Raw genomic sequence first — 11,767 nt, forward strand, 5'->3', positions numbered from 1 at the left:
TGTTTCCCTCAATAAACAGGCTATTGCCTTACATACATCAGTTAAGGGGTACTCAACCCTTACAATTCACGGCCTATCGCCTTACATACATTGTAAACAGGCTAAAGGATTGTTACATCAATTTGAGAAAACCAAATTTGCATTGTTCCCTAAACGACCAATAAACCAATACCATGAAAAGTAAATAATTTGCTCTGTTAAAGAATCAATATCTATACAAGCACCTCTAAATAATATGTTGTTGCGCGTTTGCCAAATGCTCCATGTTGTCGCTAACCAAATAATATGGTGTAATCGCTTATTAATGTTGCCTGTTGCTAGATTTCCAAAAGCAAAAAAGTGTTGCGATACATCTACAAAATAGGAACAGTTTGTGCCCATCCACTTGAATATATTGAGCCACACTTTAGAGATAACACTACACTTGAGAAAAGCATGGTGAATATCCTCGTCTTCCTTGAAGCAAAACACACAATACCTTTCACGATTATTAGTAACGACCACCAGAACATTAATTAGTAATTACCCTAAAATTATAATTTTCACCCATCTGAAGCCTAAATTATATATTATTAATGGTGTAAAGTTTGGATATTTAAAGCCTTTACGGTGACCAACTTGTTACAAAATTGCTCTCTTAAGGTGTGACTCAATGTCTCAATTGGAAGTTTATATTTATAATAAATTGTAAAAACTAACTTTAGGTGTAAAGGATAATCAGTATATGGTCTTTAAATTTCATCATCTAAACACCTTATCTATATATATATATATATAATTCCTAGATAGTTCTCCTACTATTTATGTAAACCTTAATCCACTTAAAGCCAATGAATTTTTTTCATTTAGCCACGTCAGCCACTTACAATGCCACATCACTTCTCTTTACATCATTATCATCTCTAGACTCTATCTACTTTTCATATACCTACATTTATATAGATGACTTTTTATATTGTCCACATTAAAACATGAGGAACTTATACTAAAGAGCCACACTTTACTACATATATTCCATCGGTTGCAAAAAAAAAAATCCATCCATTTACATCATGCATGCTCCATAGTTAATGCATTAAAAATCATTTATATTTTATTAAATTGATCAATTTCATTTTTAAATTATTCCTATGCACTCTATACCTATATGACTATATAAACGGTGCATAGATATTCATCATTTTCTCGGTGAAATGTTGTGATGGTTTTTATCTCCACAAATCCATTTCTCAAGACACATACAGGCAAGTGTATATATACTATATCAATTTAGAAATATTTACCTTACTTTTTCCATTATTATAGAAAACATTTTTAGTTTTCCCATGCTCATTTACAAACCAAAATGAAATTTAATCTATGCTATAACAAGTGTCTAATTTAGTATAAAACAGTGTTCACACTTGTGCATCGCACGGGTAAGGGTCTAGTAATTTATAAACGAAACCAATGACAGAACCATGGGAAAAAGAATCAATATTTTAACTTTGATTTTTCTTAGTGTAGATGTCTTTTTCTCCTGTCAATTTTCCTAAGGCGTGTTTGAACTTTGCACCTTAGGCATGACAATGAAAACTTTGCAAAAAACAAACATGGTTTTTGGTTTCTTTTCTGAATAATCAGGATTTTCTTTTTTTAAAAAAAAAATTGTCTTTCGCTATATAAATATCCTACCGTATGTTTCTTTGTTCCTTTCTTCTTTGTAATTTTTTTTGTCCAAGTCCAACAATATCTTTCCCCTTCACGGTAATTATGACTTATAAATTTATTTAATAAATATTTATTATATATTCTTACCCACTATTCAAAATTTCTGGATCCGTTCACGTTCACATTCCATTTGCATTTCTATTAATCCTTTTTTATTTTATAAAATTTTAGGACATTTTTTTTACAATTAAATTACGATATAATACTCTTTGAATAGTCTATCTTTGAATAGTCTTTTTTTTTTGAACGGCTATCTTTGAATAGTCTATATGAGATATCATTAAGTTCACATGCTTAGTTTTAGCCAAACAATTAAATAAAAAACTTATTAAATATTCAACTGAAATTACTAAATAAAATATGAAATCATTTTGTGAGAATAAAATAAAACAAATTTATACTAGCCATCAAATTAAAATGAATCTGAAATCTAGACCATTTAAATCCTAAAAAAAGTATAGGATCGAAATTAGGAAGGAAAAAAAAAAGATAGAAAAAAATGGATAGGATTCGAGAAAAACTTCGATAACTTTTTTGCAGAAACTTTCCAATTCAAACTTCAATACTTTTTTTCCAAGAAAAACTCATAACATTTTTCTAAAAAGATTTTGGTAATTCTTACCCAAAATTTTTCCGAAACTGGAGACTTGGGGATCATTTTATTAGGCCTTTGGGGTTTATTTATTTTTTTTTTTTTTCATCACCAGTTGAATCTGGCTCGAGGGTCAGTTTTGGCATTAAGTGGTTCCAGCTCCCTCTCGATCGCAGTTGCGGGGGATCGAACCGCGGTCCTCCCTACCAAATTCAGCGTCAATCACCACTAAACCAACTAACGATTGGTCTTTAGGGTCTATTTTTAATTTAAGACGCTTAGTATATTTAGGACTTATATAATAAAAAACCAATATATGTTTATCATATTTCAGCCGTTTCATATTAGGATTTGACTCAAATGTTCTCGGCCCTCTAAGTTGACACCTCTACTCCACATGCTGAAGTGTGAATAAGTAAGAATTAAAGATTATATAATAAAATTTTATTCTTGCTCAAAATATGTTGTACAAATTACGATAATAAATCGGGTGCATGAGATGGGTAGTATTATAAGAAAAAAATACTAAGATAACATTGTAAATATACTAACAATTAACAATTTGTCATTAAAAAATATAAAAAAATTACCATAATAAATAATAAACACATATATAGAACTTAGATAACAATGTGGTACTGTATTAATTTAGAAGTACAACTAGGATTACATACATTCACGATCAGCTTAAACACATACAGGACGGATCGTGATCAGAATATTCAAATTTTATTGTATAAAATATGATCTTTTTTATTTAAAGTACCAAATCTTATTAACTGTACGTCATCAATTCTCAACATTAATGCCTAGCCTCCACCTCCACAGCCTCTGCCACCACCATCTCCTCCACTTGCTCCAACGCCACCATCTATTCCACCCGCTCTATCACGACCACGATTTCCATCTGAACTCTTTTTAGCACCACTCTTTTCACCCGAAAGTGCAGACAAAAAACTTCCCATATCTATACGCTGTTGGCTTGAATTAAGTCTTGGTTTCCTATGAAGCTTCTCTATATATATCCTCCCTCTGTCCCAAATTATAATAATCAGTTGATCATTGCACGTACACCAATGTATAACTTTAATTACGAATATTTTTAATTGACGATTAGTAAAAATTATAAATTTTTGATATTTTGAAAATACTCGTCGAAACAAATCAAACAAGATTTTATATGATAATATTTAAATTTATATAATTTTAGAAAAATACGAACAAAACAAGATATATGAATAGTGCATTTAGTCAAATGAAGTCTGGTATGGAGGTAGTATTATTCTATGCAATTACGTACACACGCGAATTATTTATCAGCCGCCATATGACGTTATAAACATATGGGAACTATTTGTCAGCCATATAATCAATGAGGATACCGAGAATGTTCTCAACAATATCTTGAGATAATCATTCCTTCAAAAAAATATCTTGAGATAATCATCTCCACAAATATAAGGTGTTTTATCCACAACAAAAAAAAATATTTTATATATTTAACGAATAGTTGGTTGGTCTTGTGCGGTTTGTCGCTAGACTTAATAAATAGGACTACGATTTGATCCATTGATTGCAATTGATCCCGAATCAAATTAAAAAGTTTATTGGGCTAGATATTAGTGATGAAAACTAATATATATATATATATTGTTCTGGGCCGAGCTTAGAGCTCGAGTATCAGAGGGTGTCGAACACATATACCATCCGAGCACGTCCTAACGGTCAGATACCCTTGCGTATTGTAACGGCCGTAAACCGGAATGATGAGCATTTACTGCGCATCAAGGCCTCCAAGCCGTTTTCCGACAGCCACTTGATGGTCATTAATGTCATCAAGGGTCTTAGCCCAGCGCTGGGGGCTATATATATGCATCTCCACTTCATTTGCAAGGTACGCATTTTATAGCTAAGAAAACCTTACACACATACTGACTTGAGCGTCGGAATGCCTGCAGGTACACAACCCCCCTCCGCTCCAACAGGGGTCTCAAACGCTCTCAACCACCGCAAACGCCGGCGAAGTCGCATCATTCTGATCAACACGATCAGTGGCGCTGACTGTGGGGACTATAGTTTCCCTGTTTAACCAAACCAAAAACTAAAAAACTTCCTTCAAAACACCTTCTTCACGACCAATGGCTGGCGTTAACAACCACCAAATCCCGGAGCACGTGGCGGAGAACCATGGATCGCCGATGGACTACGCGACGTACCATCCGCTGGATGGACAATTCGCCTCCGTAACGGAAGATGGCCAGGGAGGGCAAGACGCGCATTACGAGCCCTACAACCCAGAAGAACCGCAGATCCCTGTGGCTACCCCGCCACAGGCGACTCCGGCAGTGGCTATCCCTCCGGGCGTTCCCATGCAAGAAATGATGGCTGCGCTGGTCAATGCAATCAACCGCCAGTCGGACTTGCTGCTGCAGCAGAACCAGCGATACGAGCAGCAGAATCAAAGGCTCGAGCAACAAAGCCGTCGCATCGACGCAATTGCCGAGTCGAGGATCACGGCGCAAGCTCGCCCAGCTCGCCGTTCACCCACACCAGTGAGGAGCAGAACCTACTCCAGATCTCGCTCACCACCTCGCCACAGAAGCGAAAGGAGGTCGAGCCCAAGGAGAAACGAGGCTATATCTCGAAACTCCACCCCGCCGAGGAGACATTCCCCTAGAAGGGACAACCCTCCTCGCCGCCAAAGGAACCGATCCCCGGAAGAGAGGGACAGTCACCAAGGCCCCCTCTCCCGAAGGATCCGAGAACTCCCCCTACCGGTCGGACTCGAGAAACCACCGGCAATGGATACCTACGATGGCTCGACAGACCCGGACGAGCACATCGAAAATCTTGAAGCTCTCCTCGAGTACAGAAATGTACGAGGCTCTATCAAGTGTAAGCTCTTTCCCACAACTCTGAGCAAAAGGCGCTATGGCTTGGTACAAGAGCTTGGCGCCAGGATCCATAGACTCTTGGTCGGACCTGTGCGCCCGCTTCCGGGCTCACTTCACTTCCTCGAGGCGTCACCCAAAAACTGAAGCAACCCTCGAGGCCATTATCCAAGGCGAGAACGAGCCTCTAAGGGCCTACCTCGAACGGTTCAACAAAGCAGCCGTAGAAGTGAAGGTCGAGGAGGGCATGAAGCTGTATCTCCTCGACAGGGGATTACATCCGGACAGCGACTTTGCTAAAGCTGTCGGTATCGAAGAGCCGAAAACGCTGGATGCATTCTTCGAAAAGGCGAAGAATTACATTGCCTACGAGGAAAAACAGAGGGCCAAAGATCTAAGAAGGCCTAAAGGTCAAGAAAAAACCAGGAACCACGAAAAAGATGAAGCTGGAACCTCGCGGAGAGGTAACGAAAAGCAAAAGGAAGAAAGGATTAAAGATTCCAAACCTCCTCGGGGAAAATTCACAACATACACTCCACTGAATGCGTCAAGAGATCGCATTTTCGCCGAAGTCTCCGCTGCGGACTTCAAAAAGGCTGGGATCCACTTCCCAAGACAGCAGCCCATGAAGGCAAATACTGATAGGACGAAATTTTGTCGCTATCATAAAAGCCACGGACACGTCACTGAGGACTGTGTCCACTTAAAAGATGCCATCGAGATTCTGATACAAAAGGGTTATGCCCGAAGATATGTTCAGAATGACGAACAAGCACAACAACAACAACAACAACAAAGGCGGGAGCCTCAAGAGGTCGCAATGGCCATTGATGTTCCCGAGCAGGAAAACAGAGGCATCGTCCCTCAGGCGCTTGCCATCTCAGCACCTGAAATTCCACTCCCATCCCCGGGGTCAGACGAGGGAGCGCTCCTGAGGCATTTCAACGCCCACCTGAATGGCTCATGGGAAAATTTCCCAAAAGCACTGGTGATAACAGGTGGAGGGCTAAACAAAATCACCCTCGGATCGGTAAAAAGAAAGTTCGAGGAGCTGGAAAACGTTTGCTCGGTGACTCCCATCACCGTCACCAAACCTGAGGGAGACTCCGACCCGCTGGCCTTCTACAAATCAGAAGTTCCTGGGGGCTCACCAAACTATCAGATACCACTGTTGGTAAGGGCTCGCATGGCAAACTTCGACGTCCACCGCATCCTCGTAGATCAGGGGAGCTCGTGCGACGTAATGTACTCGGGGCTTTTCAAAACTTTACAACTGTCGGAGAAGAATTTGGTTCCATATGTAGGACCCGACCTTCAGGGGTTCAACGGGTCGACTACCAAGCCTTGGGGATACGTGGACCTCATCGTCACTTTCGGCGAGGAAAAGGCTATGAAATCCGTGAGGACGCAATTCATGGTCGTCGACTGTCCCTCGCTGTACAACTGCATCATCGGCAGAACTACTTTAGCGGAGTTGTTTGCCGTGTCGTCCACCGTTCACTTGAAGCTGAAATACTACACACTGGACGGCCAGGTCGCCACCATCAACGGTGACATAGCTGCTGCGAGGAGATGCTTCGAGGCCGCGGCGAAGAATCTGAGCACCGTGGCAACCCCCAAGAAAACTGAAAAGAAAAATCCGGGGGTAAACACTATTGGAGGTTCCATCGACATCGATGCTCGACTCACAAAAAAGGAGCATCAAGAAGAAAAACAGAAGGACCTCGCCGATGCTGAAAAGAAAATCTACCGCCCCATCCCGGACGGAGATTTCGAACTGGTGCCCTTGGGCGAAGACCCCCTCAAAGGGATCAAGATTGGAACTGGACTCCCCGACTTGGTCAAAAAGCAGCTGATCGCCTGCCTTAAGGACAATGCTGAACTGTTCGCCTGGAGCGCTGCAGAGATGCCTGGAATCGACCCTGAGGTCGCTTGTCACCAGTTGACTTTAGATCCTAGGGCTAGTGCCGTTGTTCAGCGGCGTAGGAAGCAGTCTCCCGAAAAAGCGGAGGCTGCCGAAAAAGCTGTAAAAGACCTCCTCGAGGCAAATTTCATTTCGGAAGCTAGGTATACCACCTGGCTATCCAATGTTGTACTTGTTAAGAAATCGAATGGAAAATGGCGCATGTGTGTTGATTATACCGATCTTAATAGGGCTTGCCCTAAAGACGCTTACCCTTTACCTAACATAGACAAATTAGTAGATAATTCATCAGGATTTAAATTACTATCGTTTATGGATGCGTACTCGGGTTATAATCAAATAAAAATGGCTGAAATCGATAAAAAGAAAACAGCGTTTATGACCGAATCCGGTAATTATTATTACAACGTAATGCCTTTCGGGCTTAAAAACGCAGGCGCCACATACCAAAGGATGATGAACAAAGTCTTCAATAATGAAATCGGTGACATGCTCGAAGTCTACATGGATGATATGATCGTCAAATCCGAAGAGGAAGTCGATCATACAGCCCATCTAAAAAGAGTGTTCGACCAAGCGAGAAAGTATAACATGAGATTCAATCCTGAAAAATGCACGTTCGGCGTAAAAGCTGGGAAATTCCTCGGGTTTTACTTAACCGAAAGAGGAATCGAAGCTAACCCCGATAAATGCAGAGCATTCTTTGAATTCCCTACGCCGGACTCAAAGAAATCAATCCAATCATTAAACGGGATGCTCACAGCCTTATCTCGTTTTGTCGCAAAATCCGCTCAACACGCGCTACCTTTATTCAAATTACTTCGAAAAGAATCCGCATTTGAATGGACAAAGGAATGCGAGGATGCGCTACAACATTTAAAACGAGCACTATCCGAACCTCCAGTCCTAACACGACCCGACGAAGGGGAAACATTATATCTTTATCTCGCCGTAGCATCGGAGGCCATCAGCGCCGTTCTCATAAGAGAAACCGAGCAAGGGCAAAAACCCGTCTATTTCGTGAGTAAGGCTCTGCAAGGACCAGAACTCCGGTATTTACAGATTGAAAAAACGGCCTTAGCAGTAGTCATGGCCGCGAGGAAACTAAGACACTATTTCTTAGCTCACTCCATCGTTGTCCGGACTGATCAACCAATTAAGCAACTCCTCGCGAGGCCAGATATGACAGGACGAATGCTAAAATGGTCGCTCGAGTTGTCCGAATTCGAAATCTTTTTCGAAAGCAGAAAGGCTTTAAAAGCCCAAGTGCTAGCAGACTTCATAGCCGAAATGACCACGTCATCTACCCCGGATAAAAACAAATGGACCATCTTCGTAGATGGATCCTCAAATCCACAAGGGAGTGGCGCAGGTATCATACTCGAAAGCGGTGAGGGAGTGCTCATAGAAGTTTCACTCGAACTCGCCTTTCCAACCACAAACAATCAAGCCGAGTACGAAGCTTTCTTCGCAGGATTAAGGTTGGCTCAGGATATGGAAGCCGAGGAAATTAAGATATTCACGGATTCACAGCTCGTCGCATCACAAATAACCGGGGAATACCAAACAAAAGACGAGCGACTCACGGAATACTTAAACTTGATCAAAGAAAAATTAACCAAATTCAGACAAACCGAAATCAAGCACGTTCCTCGCGAACACAATGCAAGAGCAGATATCTTATCAAAGCTCGCAAGCACTAAAAGAAAGAAAGGCGGAAATCAATCGCTTATTCAGGAAACGCTATCCAAACCGAGCATAGTGAAACCCACCGAAGTATTCCTGATATGCGAGATCAACGCCAACAGCTGGATGACGCCTGTGTTCGAATTTCTGAACACTGGAAACCTCCCACTAGATAAGAAGGAGGCAGCTAAGGTAAAAAGAAGAGCCTGCGCATACGTAATCCTAAATGGAAAAATGTACCGCCGAGGATTTTCCATCCCTCTACTAAGGTGCGTCGAGGAAAGCGAAGTAGCCTCGATCCTCGGCGAAATCCACGAAGGAATAAACGGTCAACACATAGGCGGACGCTCCTTGGCCAGAAAGGCCTTGCGAGCAGGATTCTATTGGCCTACCATGCAAGCAGACGCAAAGGAGCATGTCAACAAATGTGACAAATGCCAACGTCACGGGGATATGCACTTGGCCCCTCCAAACGAGCTAAGAACGCTATCGTCCCCGTGGCCGTTTTCTTGGTGGGGGATGGACCTCTTAGGACCGTTTCCAACGGCAGCAGGACAAAATAAATACTTAATAGTAGCTGTCGACTACTTCACGAAATGGATCGAAGCCGAACCTCTCGCCCACATCACAACATTCAACGTGTTGCGATTCTTCAAACGCAATATACTTGCGAGGTTTGGGATCCCTCAAGTTGTCGTTACAGATAACGGGACTCAATTCACGGACAAGAAAGTGCGAGAATTCATGGCAAAAATAGGTACAACCCAACATTTCACCTCTGTCGAACATCCTCAAACGAACGGCCAAGCCGAAGCTGCAAATAGGGTTATACTACGAGGACTCAAAAGAAGGTTGGATGAAGCAAAGGGAAAATGGACAGAGGAATTACACAGCGTACTCTGGTCTTACCGAACCACTCCACACTCTACAACGGGAGAAACGCCCTTCCGACTGACGTACGGAACAGAGGCCGTAATTCCAGTAGAAACCGGAGCATCCTCCTTCCGAACGGAAGTACCCCTCGAAGGGGAAGACAACCACGAAATGCTCAGAGAGGAGCTCGACCTCTTGGAAGAGCTCCGAGACGGCGCAGCCCTCCCAGAAGCTACTTTGAAACAAAAAATAGCAAAACGGCATGACAAAAAGGTCATCAAGCGAGAATTTGACGTTGGGACACTAGTACTCCGACGCAACCAAAAAGATTCTCGCGAGGGTAAACTCGCGGCAAATTGGGAGGGACCTTATCGTGTCCGAGCCAAAACCGAAAACGGCGCTTATTATTTGGAAGATCTTTACGGAAAAGAAATTCCACGACCTTGGAATGCCGAAAAGCTCAAACAATACTATAGTTGAGGGAAGCTCCAAGCCATCCCTCGACGAAGGCTGTGTCTTCGCCCATGAGAAGCACGCCTATACAACGGAGGAGTGCTTAGGTACGGGCATGAATCTTAAAACATAAAACAAAGTCGAGGCACTTGGAACTCGATGATGTTGGCGAGGATAGTTCTAGACCACGGGACACCATCGTCGTAGTACACGCTCGGTAGAACCCCAGCTCGCGATGGGATGTTCACACCCCGAGGAGGAAAGCTTAACAACAGCCCCTCTCCTCGTTGTTAGTTTGGATTAACATCTCCAAACACTTAGAGTGGTTCCCCGCACCTTCTAAGCTCGGCATCAATGGTACCAGCTATCATAACGATGACCACCATCCAGACACACACTAGCGCGAGGAATTACATAGCTCGGCGCATAGAATGTTTGGAAATTTATCAAGTTAAAAACCTCAAAGCTGGTCGAGCGCAAGCATACAGGTCATCGCAACAAAAAGAAATAATCAAAGCACGAACCTAAAAACGTTGAAGCATACGAACGACCGATTCGACATTCAGGGGAAATTGAAGACATCGCTATACAAAGCCTAAGTCTAGATACGAGATAAAGGTAAAAAGACAAGAGAATAAATTAAAGTACTGATAGTTAAAGACCCCGAAGGGCCATAATTGTCAATTACATCAGAGGGGCAAACGCCCGGACAAAATAAAGGAAGAAAAACAAATTTACACTTCATCATCATCAGGAGTAACAATAGCTCCCCCCCGCACCTCCTTCTCCTCATCCAAACCCTCCTCGATCAAGCTGGGGTTGAGAATCCTGAGCTGAGCCACTGCGTTGTTAAAACTAAAGGCTGCAGCAGCCACCATGTTGGACTCAAGCTCCTGGATCTTGGCGATCAGATCAGCACGAGAGGAGGAAGCATACTCCCCTTGAGGATCGAGCTCCTTCTCCCGATCATCAACAACCCCGGTGACTTGGAGCCTCTCCAATTTCCCTTCCAGCTCGCCAATCAAACCCTTCTGCTCATCAACCTTCTGCACGACACTATCCCTCTCCTCGGACACCGTCTTGAGCCTATCCTCCGCCTCCTTGAGATTGGTCGAGAGAGTCTTGCGCTCCTCCCTGAACACCTCACAGGAGGCCTCGGATTCTGCCAACCTCCGCTGCAACGAAGGCAACTCCTTGCGAGCTTCATCCCTTTCCTCCAAATACCTGCACTCCCGACCATTCAAAAAAGTCACCACCTCGACCAATTTGAGCAGAGCCATGGATTGAGCGGCTATCTCGGCACGGAGAGCCTCGGGACCCATATCCGATAGGATGGCTTCGTCCGCTGGGTTAATCTTCACTTTGGTAACCCCGGTCAGTAGATCGCTATGAGCGTAGAGTGGAGGAAGGACAAAATCGTCGGCAGGAACGCCAGCAATCAACCTGTGGGGACCGGGGAGAGGAGGATCATCCTGGCCAGAAAGATCCACAACCACATGATCCTGACGAGAAGAGGTTTCCTCCTCCAGTCGAATCCTCTTCGAGCGATCCACGTTGGAAGCTGTGGGAGACTGAGGGGCAAAGGAAGTTGTAGCAGCACTGCTCGCCTCCCTCTTGTTCTTGGCGGCACGAGCTTTG

At 43.2% G+C, this 11,767-nt stretch overlaps 1 long non-coding RNA gene across 1 annotated transcript; it reads right to left on the reverse strand.

Moving 5' to 3' along the window:
* Window positions 1-720, reverse strand: LOC123891227. The gene is made up of 2 exons (XR_006803021.1): window positions 615-720; window positions 1-557 (listed from the first exon to the last, which is right to left on the reverse strand). It is a non-coding gene; the product is annotated as an uncharacterized LOC123891227 (long non-coding RNA).
* Between the last annotated feature and the right edge of the window lie 11,047 nt (window positions 721-11,767).

Source organism: Trifolium pratense, linkage group LG6, assembly GCF_020283565.1.
Source record: "Trifolium pratense cultivar HEN17-A07 linkage group LG6, ARS_RC_1.1, whole genome shotgun sequence".
Lineage (NCBI taxonomy): Eukaryota > Viridiplantae > Streptophyta > Magnoliopsida > Fabales > Fabaceae > Trifolium > Trifolium pratense.